General features: G+C 39.6%; 1 protein-coding gene across 1 annotated transcript in view; it reads left to right on the top strand.

Moving 5' to 3' along the window:
* Positions 1–508: 508 nt before the first annotated feature.
* The window catches only part of SYNE2 (spectrin repeat containing nuclear envelope protein 2), a 277,882-nt gene continuing 264,965 nt past the window's right edge, over positions 509–13,425 (top strand). Inside the window, exons 1-2 of the mRNA XM_054567455.1 lie at positions 509–649; positions 2,455–2,528. The gene's annotated coding sequence lies outside the window, so the exon portion shown is untranslated. The remainder of the gene's footprint in view (positions 650–2,454; positions 2,529–13,425) is intronic.

Genomic DNA, 13,425 nt, shown 5'->3' with positions numbered 1-13,425 from the left:
CCAGTGGGAGAGAGGGGCCCACCAACGTAGGTTAACAAGCGTCTCCCCTTCCCTCCAGGTGACCCTGAAGTCTGGACCATGCTATCGGAATTACTGATCCAGATATCCTTAAAACCATCTAATCCAAATTCCTCAATTTGCAAAGGGTCCACAAAAGATTAAGGTCTAGTAGTTAATTCCAAGATCTGCTCTTACCACTGCCCCCGCCCCCCTTCAAGACCCAGAAGTCCAGGAATACTAGAAAAATTTCTTGTTTAAGTTATCCAGAAAAGCTCGAGTTAGTTTGTGGCACACCCCATATCCCCACGCCCCTCCATGCCGGTCGTTAACCTGCTTGAGGAGTGAGCCTCTCCCTCACACGATCTCTGACGTTCCAAAACAGGGAAAGAAAGTTGCTAGCCCTACGCTGCCGCGGGGCCTGCGGGGGAGGCGGGTGCTCCGCCCCCGGCGTTCGCGGGCGGGCTCGACAAGGGCCGCCGAGCGGCGAGCGCGGGACTCGGCGGCCCACGGCGGGCGGGGAAGCTGCGGGGCGTGGTTTGCAGCTTTCCGAGCGCTAAGGAGCCGTGCGCGCTCTGCTGTGCCCCGAGCCCTCCGCTGGACCGAAAAAGCGAGCGGGAGCTCGAGCAAAAGGGCCGATCGAGAGAGCAAGGTTAGAGGGGTGCTAACCTGGGCTGGCCCTAGCCTGCGCCCTCTCAGGGACCGCAGCGGGTGAGCGCGGCCGCGGGGCCCCAGCGCCCGGGTGCGCCCCGGAGTGAGAAGGCTGGAGCGGGGAGGGAGGGACACTGGGAGGGAGGGGAAGGGGCGGGGGCGAACGAAGGAAGGTCCCTGAGCCGGGGACTGGGGGCGGGGGCCGGAGGAGACGGGAACCGACCCGATGCTGGGGTCCAAGCCCGGCCACGGGAAACTTTGCCTGGGTGGGGAGAGCGGGGTGCGTGGAGGGCGCCGCAAACTTGTTAGCGGGCGGGGCGCTCAGGGATTGGAGCGAGCGCCAGCGGGTGGCGTTTGTCTCTCTGGCTTCTTTGTGTCACCTCCGGGCCCCAGCCCGCTGGTCCGCGGGACTGGGAAGGGGGCGGTGTAGGGGGCTGCTCAGGGGGCTCGTTCCGGATTCCCCTAGTCGCCCCTGTGGGCCCAGGCCCCAGCGCTTGGGGTCCGCTGATTGTTTTCGTCCCCCGCGTCACGCTTGGGCGGGAAAGATTTTGAACGCGGCGTGAGATAGAGCGCCGAGAGCTGCGGCGCAGAGATTGCCAAGTCGTGGGCGGTGTGAGGCTCGCCCGGGGACCCGAGGACCGGTGGGCGGGGGCGCACCCGGGCTGGAGAGGGCGCGGGGACCCGCGGGCCCGGGCACTCGAGGGACCGCGGCGGGCAGGTAGCCGAGCACTCGGACGGCTCGGATTATAATTCCATTTTGATTGCTTGGGGTCTTTGTTGTCTGAAATTGCCTCGAGGGTCTGACGGTAACACATTCTCCTCCTTAGGTTATTTTTCATCTGTTAAAAAAAAAAAAGCGGGGGGTTGGGAACTTGTGGGGAATCAGTGTTGCTCGAAACATTAGTCACCTTATTTGATGGAGACTGAGAAGTCCTGTGTAACATATTTGCCTTGTGGACGCCTGTTATGTCTGAAAGTTATTATTTGTCCCTCCCCTAGTGGAAGGGAGCGTCTGAGCTAGCTGCCAGCAGGCACGATTGTGTACAAGCACCAGCAAGTCAGAGCCAAACCGAGCAGGTTCTTTCTAGCCACTCAACACTTTGGTATCAATCTTTTCTTTTTAAAAGTTTGTTTGATTTCAGGCAACTTTCATATGCTTTTCTATAAAAGTTTCCATAGCTCCGAAGTCCACCTTGCAGATATTATGTGATTGTGCTAGGACAGGCTCGACACGTTTAGGGTTGGAATTACAATTCTTTACCTCTCGGGTCGCTGCCACTGAGACAGTGTCAACATTAGAAGAGAATGTTCACGTTTTATGAGATGGAACATTGGGTGTGTTTTTTATACTTTAATGCATGACTCCTTGAGTTTTCTTTCTGGAAAACTCTGCTGAGACTTACTCCCAAGGGCCTTACTCCTGCTCACACACCCTCCAACACCAAGGGAAAAGGGAACAGGTGTAATTAATCCTGATTTAGTTTTTTTCGTGAAGACGCTGGATATGTCAAAATAAACAGTAGAAATTTTTAGTTCTTTGTCCACATGTTTGAGTGAAGGATCTTTATTGGGATTCAGTAACAGTGTGGTGATTGAGGGGGTGGGGATGGAAGAGGGAATGGAGGGGGCCAGTGGTAATGGAAAAAAATATAATAAAAAATGTACATATTAAAAAAAATCAAAATCAAACCCGTTTGGGTCCGGTCGGCCTTGTACATTAAGATTTTAAAAAAATCATGTGAGTAAGTTTGCCCAATTAAACATTTTACAAGCATTTAAGGACATTAATACTAATTGTGTTTGCAGGATATTGCAGTCTGTTTAAAGAACTGAGTGAAAGTTAAATGTAAAGGTCAAAAATGGAACCAGTCATGGCTTAAGTAAGGGAAAAGGTGAAAGCAATTGATTCATTTGTCATTACTGATATGTTTTAAATTCAACAGGTTTTCAACAATTATACAAAATTATTCATTTACTCAAACAAGCTTTTATCACACGCCAGGCCTGTGTTGGACTCCGGGGTGCCAAATAATACCATTTATGGAATGCTTGTTTTGTACCAGTAAATGCTTTACATTCATCTAATAAATATTTGAGTGCCTGGAATGTATTGTGCTAGGTGCTGGGGTTAAAATGCACAGGAGAGCTGTGTTTCCTATGTTAATCTAGTGGGTAGCTGGGCAGAACATAAAAAACATTACCAAGCTAATCACAGGTTTTAATATGCAAATCAGATGACAGCGCTTCCCTTTTCCTAAGGGAAAGACAAGACCTGACTGTGGCCCCCCGGAGTTTGCCCCCTCTGGTCCTCTTCAATCTACCAAGGGGGAGGCATTCGAGACTCAAAGTTACCAGTTTTACTCATCTTCTCAATGAACTAGTTATTGGTTTCATTGATGCTCTCTATTGTTTTTCTATTTAATTGATTTTTACTCTGACCCTTATTATTTTTTCTTCTACTTTAGGTTTAATTTGCTCTTCTAGTTTCTTTAGGGCGTTGATTTGTGACCTTTTTTCTGATGTAGGTGTTTTGTCTTGTAAATTTCCATGTAAGTACTGCTTTATTGACATCTCAAATTTTGATCAGGTGTGATTTCATTTTTATTAATTTCAAAATACTTTTTAAACTTTTGATTTATTCTTTGACCCTTAGCCACATAGAAGTATATTACTTAGTTTCCAAATATTTGTAGATTTTCCAGAGATCTTTCAGTTATTCGTTTCTAATATAAATCCATTTGTGTCAAAGAGCATGCTTTGTATGGCTTGAATCCTTTTACATTTATTGAGAATTATTTTGCAGCCCTGTGCATAATTTATTTTGGTAAATGTTTCACGTGCACCTGAAAAGAATTATATTCTAATTACACCATGGCAAAGGATTATACCGTCAACATGACTTATCATTATTTATGTTGACCTTGATCACCTGGCTCCCATAGTGCTTGCCAGGTTTCTCCACTGTAAAGTTACTCTTTTTCTCTCCCTTCTATGCTGTATTTTTTTGGTAAGGAAGTCACTATGTGCAGCTCACATGTAAGGAGTAGAGAATTATGCTCCACTTCTTTGAAGGGTATTGCTTTTTTATCCAACTTGATAATCTCTGCCTTTTAATTTGGATGTTTAGACCATTTATAATGATTATTGATATAGTTAGGTATTCTGTTTTTCTCACCTGTTCTTGGTTTCTTTTGTCCTCTTTTTTTCTTTGTTTGAATTTATGGGATAATTTTTATCATTCTATTTTATCTCTTCTGGCTTATTAGGTATTTCTTATTTTGTTATTTTAGTGGTTGCTTTAGGGTTTGTAGTACACATTGAACTTATCACAGTTTATCTTCAAGTATATTGTATCATTTCATGTAGTATGAAAACCTTGTAATAGTGTATTTCAATTTCTCTTCTTTTGACCTTTGCGCTATTGTCATATATTTAGCTGTCTGTTGTAAACACTACACTACATTATTATTTTTGTTTGAGTAGTCAGTTATTTTTAAGGAGATCTAAGTAATAAGAATAGAGCCATATATTTACCCATGCAGTTACACAGGTTATATTTTTATTTTACTGTTAAGTGGAAAAAAAATCACATACTGAGGTTATTGCATTCATATATATGAATATATAGGCACACATATGCTTGTGAAGTTAGAATAAACTTTAAAGAAGTAGTGAAATTCAGAAATCAGAGCTTAGTTTATTTTCTTAAACAAAATTCACTGAATTATCTTTGAGTAGATCATTGCTGTAATAGATAACTTCAGGATCCTGTGCCGCATTACAACATTCAGTACACCTGGACTTGGAGCACTTCAGACAGGCACTGCTGAGTGTGCTGTGCTTCTCATCTTTTCCTCTGATCAACAAGAGGAGGGGGGAGGTGGATTGGGAGAAGGAATCAGTCTGCCCATGCTGACATTTTCCAGACCCTGAGAAACTTTGAAAGATAAGTTTGAAAGCATTTCTTTCTTTTGATGGTGTCTGAGATGAAAAACGCTCAGTTATAGCTCTTCAGGTCAAAGTAATGCACTTGACAAAAGCGAACCTCGAGCTTCTGCTTGTTAGTGTTCATTGATTGAAAACTGTGGCCTGAGATGCAGTTCTTGGATCTCTAGAATTTGCCTTCTCCTTGTTACTCTGGTTCCAGCTGGCTTTTGTCTTCCTTTTGGTACTGCCAAGTGCTTGATGTTTACCATCATTGAGTGGTGCTTCGTTTTCTGAGTGTGTAAATGTGCCTCTATACTGAATGTTAATGCATTGACAAACAATTCGACTATAAATTAGTAAAAAAAAAACCCCTCAATTCATTTAAAAAATTAATTCATTTTGTAAATAGCTACTGAATTTGGTTCCTGGATCATTGATGAAAATTTTTGTCCCTTGGCCTAGAAAGCTAACTGTCTAGTAAGAGAAAGGCCCACAAGCAGAGGAACCTGCACTCTAATGTGGTAATCGGTGATCACTACAATGGAGACTTGAACAGGGCAATGGGTTTAAGCTTAGAGCAGTGGTTCTCAACCTGTGGTCTGAGGACCAGCAGTGTCAAACTTACTGAATCAGAAATCTTGAGGGTGGGGGTCCTGCAACCTGTGTTTAACAAGTTTTCCAAGTGGTTCTGATGCACATTCAACATTGTGAAACACCAGCTTAGAGAATTTGATGATCTCTTGAGATCTTTTCCCAACTCCTAAAATCTATGACTATAGGTAAGAAATGTGCTATTTCCCCCATTGTACTGTTGAACTAATTCAAAAAGAATCTGGAGGCTTTGGCTAGAAATAAATCATAAAGATTTATTCAAGGGTCTTAGGGTTTGCAAACTAAACAGAACTAGACAAAAACCCACGTGTATTCTGAGGAACAGAGAAAACCTAAGAGTTCTTATAGTAAAAAGAATATGCATGAGAAGAATCAGTCAGGCATTCTTAGCCTCTGGACTGGTCCAGGACAGCAACTCTCTAGGTGATTGCTGGTCTGGATTAGTGGACAGCAGTTTGGATAATGGATGTCAGATGGTATAGATACAGGAACATTCTTTCCTAGTCTTTCAGCTGGTAACCAGAGGGTTATCTGGAGGTTTGATGTATATTCAGGCATTAATGCAGGACTGGAAAGTTCAAAAGTTTAAGTTCCCAGGCTAGTTAACACAAAAATAGAATCATTTCCTCATACCTCAACCTACTTAATTTTAATAATTTAGCAACTTGACTATAGTGACTCCATTTACTCTGTTCCTCAGTATTTTAAGAGCAATGTTGGCACCAATGAAGTGTCATATAAAACATTAATTGCTGTGTAGGTAAAACAGGTATTGGTAAAGTTATGCTTGACACTGGAGAAATAATAGATATTTAAAAATTTTATTATGAAAAATTTCAGATATATTCAAAAGCAGAGATAATAGTGAGATGAACTCCTATGTAAACATTACCCACAATTAATTATTATCAAGTACTGATGATCTGGGTTTTTTTACCTATACCCTCGCATATTCCAGTATGCTGGGTTATTTTTGAAGTAAATTCCACATATATCATTTCATTCATCAATGATTATATATTAAATGATTTGAACTATTAAGGTGCTAGAGATGAATTTGAAACAGAATCACATACAGGTTTTTCATGGTTATACAATAAATTATAAAGCTTATCTGGAGTTTATTTACACAAAAGATGAGTAAAACAAAATAGTAATGTGGACTTTTGTGTACATGTATTCCTATTAACATAAAATTCATTAAAAATAAATATACTGGCTATAAGAGTGAAAACATTTTACCAAAATATATATACCATCATTATAATAGCAATATATACATTATATATATAGATAATATTCCAGAATAGTAAGAAAGAATATACACCCATACACTGACAGAATTAAAATATTTTGCCAGAAGGAGAAACTGAAATTTGAAAGGCAGGTTTTTGCAAACGGAGATATTATAAGAAGTTTTGCAGTTCTACACAAATTTTAACACATTAAAAATTTATGTTACAATCATACATTAAAAATTCTCATTACTCATTTCAGCAATTATGTTGCCTAGTATAGAAAGAAAAGGTAATCAACATTTAGGGAGGAACAACAGATCTTTTTTTTAAAAAAGATCTCATCTTAGTCAATGTGTTGCACATACTCTTTTCATCAAGGTTAGAGATAATCTATTTAGTTAGAGCCCAGCCTATCAGAGAGTTCCTCTTTGGAGGGAGGCGGCAAAATTAATTTACACAGACATACTACCCGTTTTCTCCCACTCTGGTGTTGGAGTACAAGTTATGATATCCTGAGAAAAAACTGATTGTATTATGACTGAAATGTTCATTTTTGGCTGTGATGGTCTGACACATTAACTAATGGGTCCTACAATAGATGTTAGCTAATTTTAATTTAAAAAATGCTAATTACTTAAAAGTAATTTTTACCTTACGTGTAAATTGCAATAAAAGAAGTAAATCTGAAATAAGTGGAAGGAAGATAAATACTATATGATTTTACTTATATGTGGAATCTACAAAACTAAACAAAGCAGAAACAAACTCAAAGATGGAGGTAAACTGCTGGTTGCCAGAGGGGTTGGTAGCTGAATAGGTGAAGGGATTAAGAAGGACAAATTGGCAGTTATTAAAACAGTCAGAGGGATGTTAAGTACAGCATAGGGACTATAGTCAGTAATACTGTAATAACTATGTATGTATGGTACCAGCTGGGTAGTAGACTTATGGGGGGATCACTTCGTAAATTATATAAATGTCTAACCAGTATGCTGTATACCTGAAACTAATATAATATTGAACGTCGGCTGTAATCGAAAAATAAAAATAAATAAGTAAAATAAAGCTGTTCAAGACTGTTTCCCATGCCTCCAAAACAAAAAAGTTTTTTTAGAAAAAGCCCACAACTCAAATACATCTAAGGTATTAGTACTATGATAGGTTATAGTTATGTATGATGAGGTGGTTTGATAGACTAATGCATGCTAGAGCTTTTGGTTCCAAATTTTGAGATAGTTACTCAGAAAATTTTTTTTAAAGAAATGACTTAGAAATTCTGTTTATAAAAGAGTTAAAGGTGTGTTTTATTATTCACATTTTGTATGTTAAAAAAAGGTTACTAGCATTCTCTTGTTTGAATACCCTTTGTAGTCACTCATTTGATGACACTAAGAATTTTTTCTTTGTTAATGGACCTGTGTTTCAAAGAAAGGCTGTTACCTTTGTAGTCTTTGTATTTTTTTTTCATTATAGCAAGCTGCATGCAACTCAGTAGGGTAATAATTAATTTTATAAATAGTGTTTAGTCCAGAACTGACTAGATTACCTTTTGAGCCCGATGAAAGGAAACTCCCAACTGCTTATAACCACAGGTTCATGATTTGATTATAAGACTGTTGGTGATGGCTTCTGAGACTTGCAAGGTGAACTCGCCCCTTTCTGAGTCATCGTGTTGTCTTGCAGTTGGTGATGTGTTTTCTTAGCAACTGCTGCTGACATCAGGTTTGAGCAGGGAAATGTTTTGAAATGATCCAACATATTCTTTCAGGTTCTGTGTGCCTGTTAAACCTTGTAAACTTAATATCGTGTATTCCACAAAAGGGAAAGATTTAATTGCAAATCATTTTACTTCTGGTCTGTTTTTCAGAGAGTTGGGGATGGGGGTAAGAAAAGAGAAAAATAAGCTAATCTGGGAGAATATAGACCTGCTTGCTTAGGCCCGTGGACTAGAGAGGAACCAAAATGGCTTCCATGTGCTGACAGGATAATATAATGTATTGGGGGCTTGATCTTGAGTAATACTCCCATGTGTATTCATTCAGGAACAAGTGAATTTTAGAAATGTCTGTGGTATAGTATAATGGTTAAGAATATGCTTCTGAAGTCAGATGGAGCTTGGTTCAAATCCTTTACCATATACTTGCTGTATCACTTGGGCAAATCACATAACCTGACTGAGTTTCCTCATCTGTTTAAACAGGCCAAAAATACAGCCTACCTTACAGGAGTGTCAGTAGTATTGCTGAGATAATAAATACAGATAGCAGACAGTACAGTGCCTGTAGTTGAACACTATACAGCACAGTAATAAGTGCTGGTTATTACATTCAGTTCAGGTGAAGGGAACAAGGGGCTAAGTGGCAGGTGCTTAGGGATGATCAGAAATCAATCAGATGTCGACTCTGATTTCAGGAACTAGGGGAGATAGCCTTGTAAACAAACCACTTGAGTATGATACAGAAGGAAGTGCCAACGGAAGTGCAGGCTTCGTGGTTAGATCTTGGGAAGGTTTTGTTTCTTTTTAAAGATTTTATTTATTTATTTTTAGAGCCGGGGAGGGAGAAAGAGGAGAGAAACATCAGTGTGTGGTTCTCTCATGCACCCCCTACTGGGGACCTGGCCTGCAACTCAGGCATGTGCCCTGGACTGAGAATCGAACCAATGATCCTTTGGCCTGCAGGCCGGTACTCAATCCACTGAGCCACACCAGCCAGGGTTACCTTGGGGAGTTTTGCACACAAAAATGTTTGGACTGTATCCTTCTTGTCGCTGGGGAACCAAAGCAGGTGCCTGGTGTGAGCTCCATTTCACGATAATGTTCTGAAAGATGTATTGGAGAGTCAGGGAATCCAAATAAAAGAATGTTTTCAGAAATCCAGGTGAGTGATGAGAATAGAGTCAGAGGGCATTAAAAAGCAATGAAAGAAAGAATTCTCAATGAGGTGCCAAAGACTATTGGTGCCATTACTTGAGGCGCGATGGTGTGGGAAAAAATGATCGTCTGGCAGTGGGGTAGGCTAACTGGTTCTTTGAGCTGAAAGATCAGTGGGCATGTAGCTGGCAACTGGAAATTCAGTTCTGAAAGAAGGAAGCTAACATTTATTGTGCACCTGCTATGTCTCAGGGTTTATGCTAAATATCTTCACAATCATTACTGGAAGCAAATAGTAATTTTATTGATGGAGAAATAGAGGCTCAGCAGAGGTATGACAGTATTTAAATATCTACCTTAATTTCAAAGCACTTCTCACTTTTATCTCTCTCTTCAAGCTCTTCGTAGCTAGAGCAGTGCCAGGGCTAGAAGGAATGAGAGAGTGAGTACTGAAGGCAGCAGCTGCTCTCTGGCATTTTTCATCAGTTTCCACATTCGGGCACCCATTACATTGTCTTTACCATGAGGTGAGACAGACTGTCCCTCTGAGTGGGTGGTTTGAATTTGTTACCTGAGGAATGTCAAGGGAGTTTCATAGTCAGTCTTAATTCTGAAGTTCTGATATTACTCTCCTTTTAGTGCTGCTTGAAGGGTGAAGTCCTTCAAGATTTCCTTTCTCTTTTTTCTGATGAAATGGAGATGTTTGGGTAGGAGTGGGCAAAAACTTTATAACATGAACCTTGTTTTAATTGAATTGAAGAGGATGAGGGGGCAGAGTGAATGCTTTTCTCCTTAATGTTATCCTCTTCATTAGATGATGAAATGTGGAATCTGAGATCAAGCTCATGGGTACAGATAAAAATGAAGTCTAGAAGACTATGAGCATTTCTTAAAAGTTTATTTTCATTGTTACAAAAGTTCAACACACATACAGCCATACACGTATTTTAAAAGCAAAAGTTCCTCCTCGTATTATTTTCACTTTCCATTTCTGCAAGTCTCTGTCCCTAGAGAAAGTCATTGTGGACAGTTATGTTTATCCAATTTGAATGTTTATGAATACTTGGAACCTTGGCAAAGTAGTAATTATGCAAAGTAGTTAGGACTTGTGTTTTTCCTTTTTACCTAGACATTTGGTATCAGGGTACATTATTGAGGCATCATAAATATGAGTTCTTTTAGAGTCTGTTCTGAAAGTCCCATAAACATTAAATGTAACTTCAGTAAGAGCTCTTGGTCACCTTTGAAATCAGTGACATACCTAGCGTTAGAATTTAGAGACCTTGAGCTTCTTCTGTGTTGTTAAACCAGTTTTGTTAGTTAACTTATTACACAAGTTTGCCAGTTAACTGCTGCTGCAACAGTGGGCAAAAAACAGGTTTCATCTGATTTTTTTTTTTACAGAGGAGAAAAGAGAGTTTAAATTAACGTCAGCCCATTTTATTTTGGTCATTGTATTAATCTGTTAATTATTTCCTGTGTTGAGTGATCATATGATATGTGCTTTGGTAAATTTCTCAATGGAATCATGGGATATGTGAGTAGGTTAGATAGATCTTGCCTGTTAGGAAGTTTCTTTTAAGGACATGGAACATGGAGACTGCATACTTCTGTTCAAGCAGGTCTTTTCAGTAACTTGGAGTTTGGTCTTCCGCAAGTTAAACTTAACTTCTCTATTTCCCTAAATGGGGTAGATAGTGTCTATCTTGTGGACTTGTGAGGATTAAAGAAATGGTACATGGAAAATATGTGGCATAAATTAAGTACTAAAAGAAATTAGCTCTTGTTACTGTTTTATCATTGTTATCAAATAGAGAACACACAAATTTGGAGAATTTATTTACCTGTTATTACTTTCAAGTTAACACAAAGAGATATCACTGATAATTTTACTTTTATTGCACAGTAGATTGTCAGAAGGAATGTGCAAATATTGAGATAACTTTTTATTCGATACAGATCTCAGTACTGTACTGAGTCGGTCAGCTTCGTAACAAAATAAATTGGAGGAGTTTAAACTAAATGATTACACAGAGATTTTGTTTTGTCTTAGTGATGCTACTTCTTGAGATCCTTCAGTGGTTCTAGTTTTGGTTTTACTCAGGAAAATATTATGATATGTATCAGACATTTGGAAATCAACAAACAATGAGTGCTGGAGAGGTTGTGGAGAAAAGGGAACTCTAGTACACTGTAGGTGGGAATGCAGACTGGTGCAGCCACTGTGGAAAACAGTTTGAAATTTCCTCAAAAAGCTAAAAATGGAACTGCCTTTTGACCCAGCAATTCCACTGCTGGGATTATACCCTAACTTGAAACACCAATTCAAAAGAACTGATGCACCCTAACGTTCATAGCAGCACAATTTACAATTGCCAAATGCTGGAAGCAACCTAAGTGCCCATCAATAAATGAGTGGATGAAAAAACTGTTGTATATTTACACAATGGAATACTACGCAGCAGAAAGAAAGAGCTACTACCCTTTGTGACAGCATGGATGGAACTGGAGAGCATTATGCTAAGTGAAATAAGCCAAGGGGTGAAAGACAAATACCGTATGATCTCACCTATAAGTGAAACCTAATCAGCAAAACAAACAAGCAAGAAAAATATAACCAGCAACATTGAAAGAAAAACAAACTGACAGTAACGAGAGGGAAAGAAGAAGGGGGGTAACGGGGAAAAGAAGGGAAAGGGTCAAATCAAGGAACATGTATAAAAGACCCATGGACAAAGCCAAAGTGGGGGAGGGGGAAGTGGGGGGAGGGTGGGGCAGGGGAAGGTGGTGGCTGGAAAATGGAGACAAATCTATTTGAACAATAAAGAAAAAAAGACGTTTGGGGGGAGTGTTCTAATTACACAGTGATGGGGAGAAATCAATTTATGTGGGTTTTTTTGAGGGTTTTATGTTTTGTGTTTTGGGGACTGGGAACAGACAGGTCAGGGATATTTTCACGGGGAAGGTTTTGAGAGATGGGAAATATATTTCTTAGAAATATCAAAACTGTAGTCTGAAATTCCATGAAAAGAAAATTTAAGAATCTTGTAATCTGAGTTACTGGAGGTTAAAAGGTCAGAAGGATTAGTCTTGTTTTTTGAAGTTTATCTTCACAGGAATGTACATAATTTCTAACTATTTTAATAAACTAGAAGATATATTGAATCTCAGGAGCAGATATGTATATGTATATCTCTATATCTATATCTCTATCTACATACACATATATAAGTCCAGACAAGCTCTGAGTAGCATGGCTCGGTGAGTTGAGCATCACCCTGCGAACCGAAGGGTCCCCGGTTGGATTCCCAGTCAGAGCACATGCCTGGGTTGCAGGCCAGGTCCCCAGTAGGGTCATGTTGATTCTTTACAACACTGATATTTTTTTCCCCTCACTTTCTCCCTCCCTTCCCCTCTGTCCAAAAATAAATAAAATCTTTTTTAAAAATCCAGAGAAATTTCTAATGGAGTTACTGTACATGTTGTAACAACGAAGATAATTTAGTATATACAGAAGTGTGTTCTCTTTCCCTGAAATGATGTAATCTCATATTAGATCTTAAAATTGTGCCCACAGAATTGGCAAATAGGTATCTTTAGGGAAAACTCAGAAACAAATAATTCTGGTTGTTTCTCTTCAGGTGAGAAACTTATGCCATCATTAGAAATGAAATGGGAAACTAGTTTGCAAGTTCTCTAGCAAGTCACAAGGGAAGCCTAGGGGAGGGGGCAATTTCACAAAGTTCTGCTGTTTCAGAAATCAAACCTTTTTTTTTTTGGAGACACCTGCCATTTCCACAGCTTGGTTCAACAACTTTTTAACAGTTGAATATCTGTGAAAGAGTTGCACTGCTGGTTGGCACCCGAAAAAAACAGCTTCTAAGTTGCACAACAGTTAATTTTTCATCTGTTTCCCCCTCCCCTCCAATCTGCTTTCCCATTTACCAGTCAGAATGCTAAGATTTAATGGTTAGGTAAGACTGAGTGTTAAGCATTTAGTTAGAACTTACCATTCATCAATGCAGGGGCACGGTAATGGGTGGTTCTTTAAAAGTAAAGAATTAAAGAGAAACACTAACTCAGAAAGGACAGAAAGGCACTCTAATTTTGAGATTTGAAGTTTTAAAA

The sequence above is a fragment of the Pteronotus mesoamericanus genome, unplaced genomic scaffold (genome assembly GCF_021234165.1).
Source record: "Pteronotus mesoamericanus isolate MK-2021 breed Mesoamerican mustached bat unplaced genomic scaffold, CSHL_Meso_final contig_182, whole genome shotgun sequence".
NCBI classification, from domain to species: domain Eukaryota; kingdom Metazoa; phylum Chordata; class Mammalia; order Chiroptera; family Mormoopidae; genus Pteronotus; species Pteronotus mesoamericanus.
The sequence above is the reverse complement of the archived record's forward strand: the minus strand, read 5'-3'. Positions and strand labels throughout refer to the sequence as shown.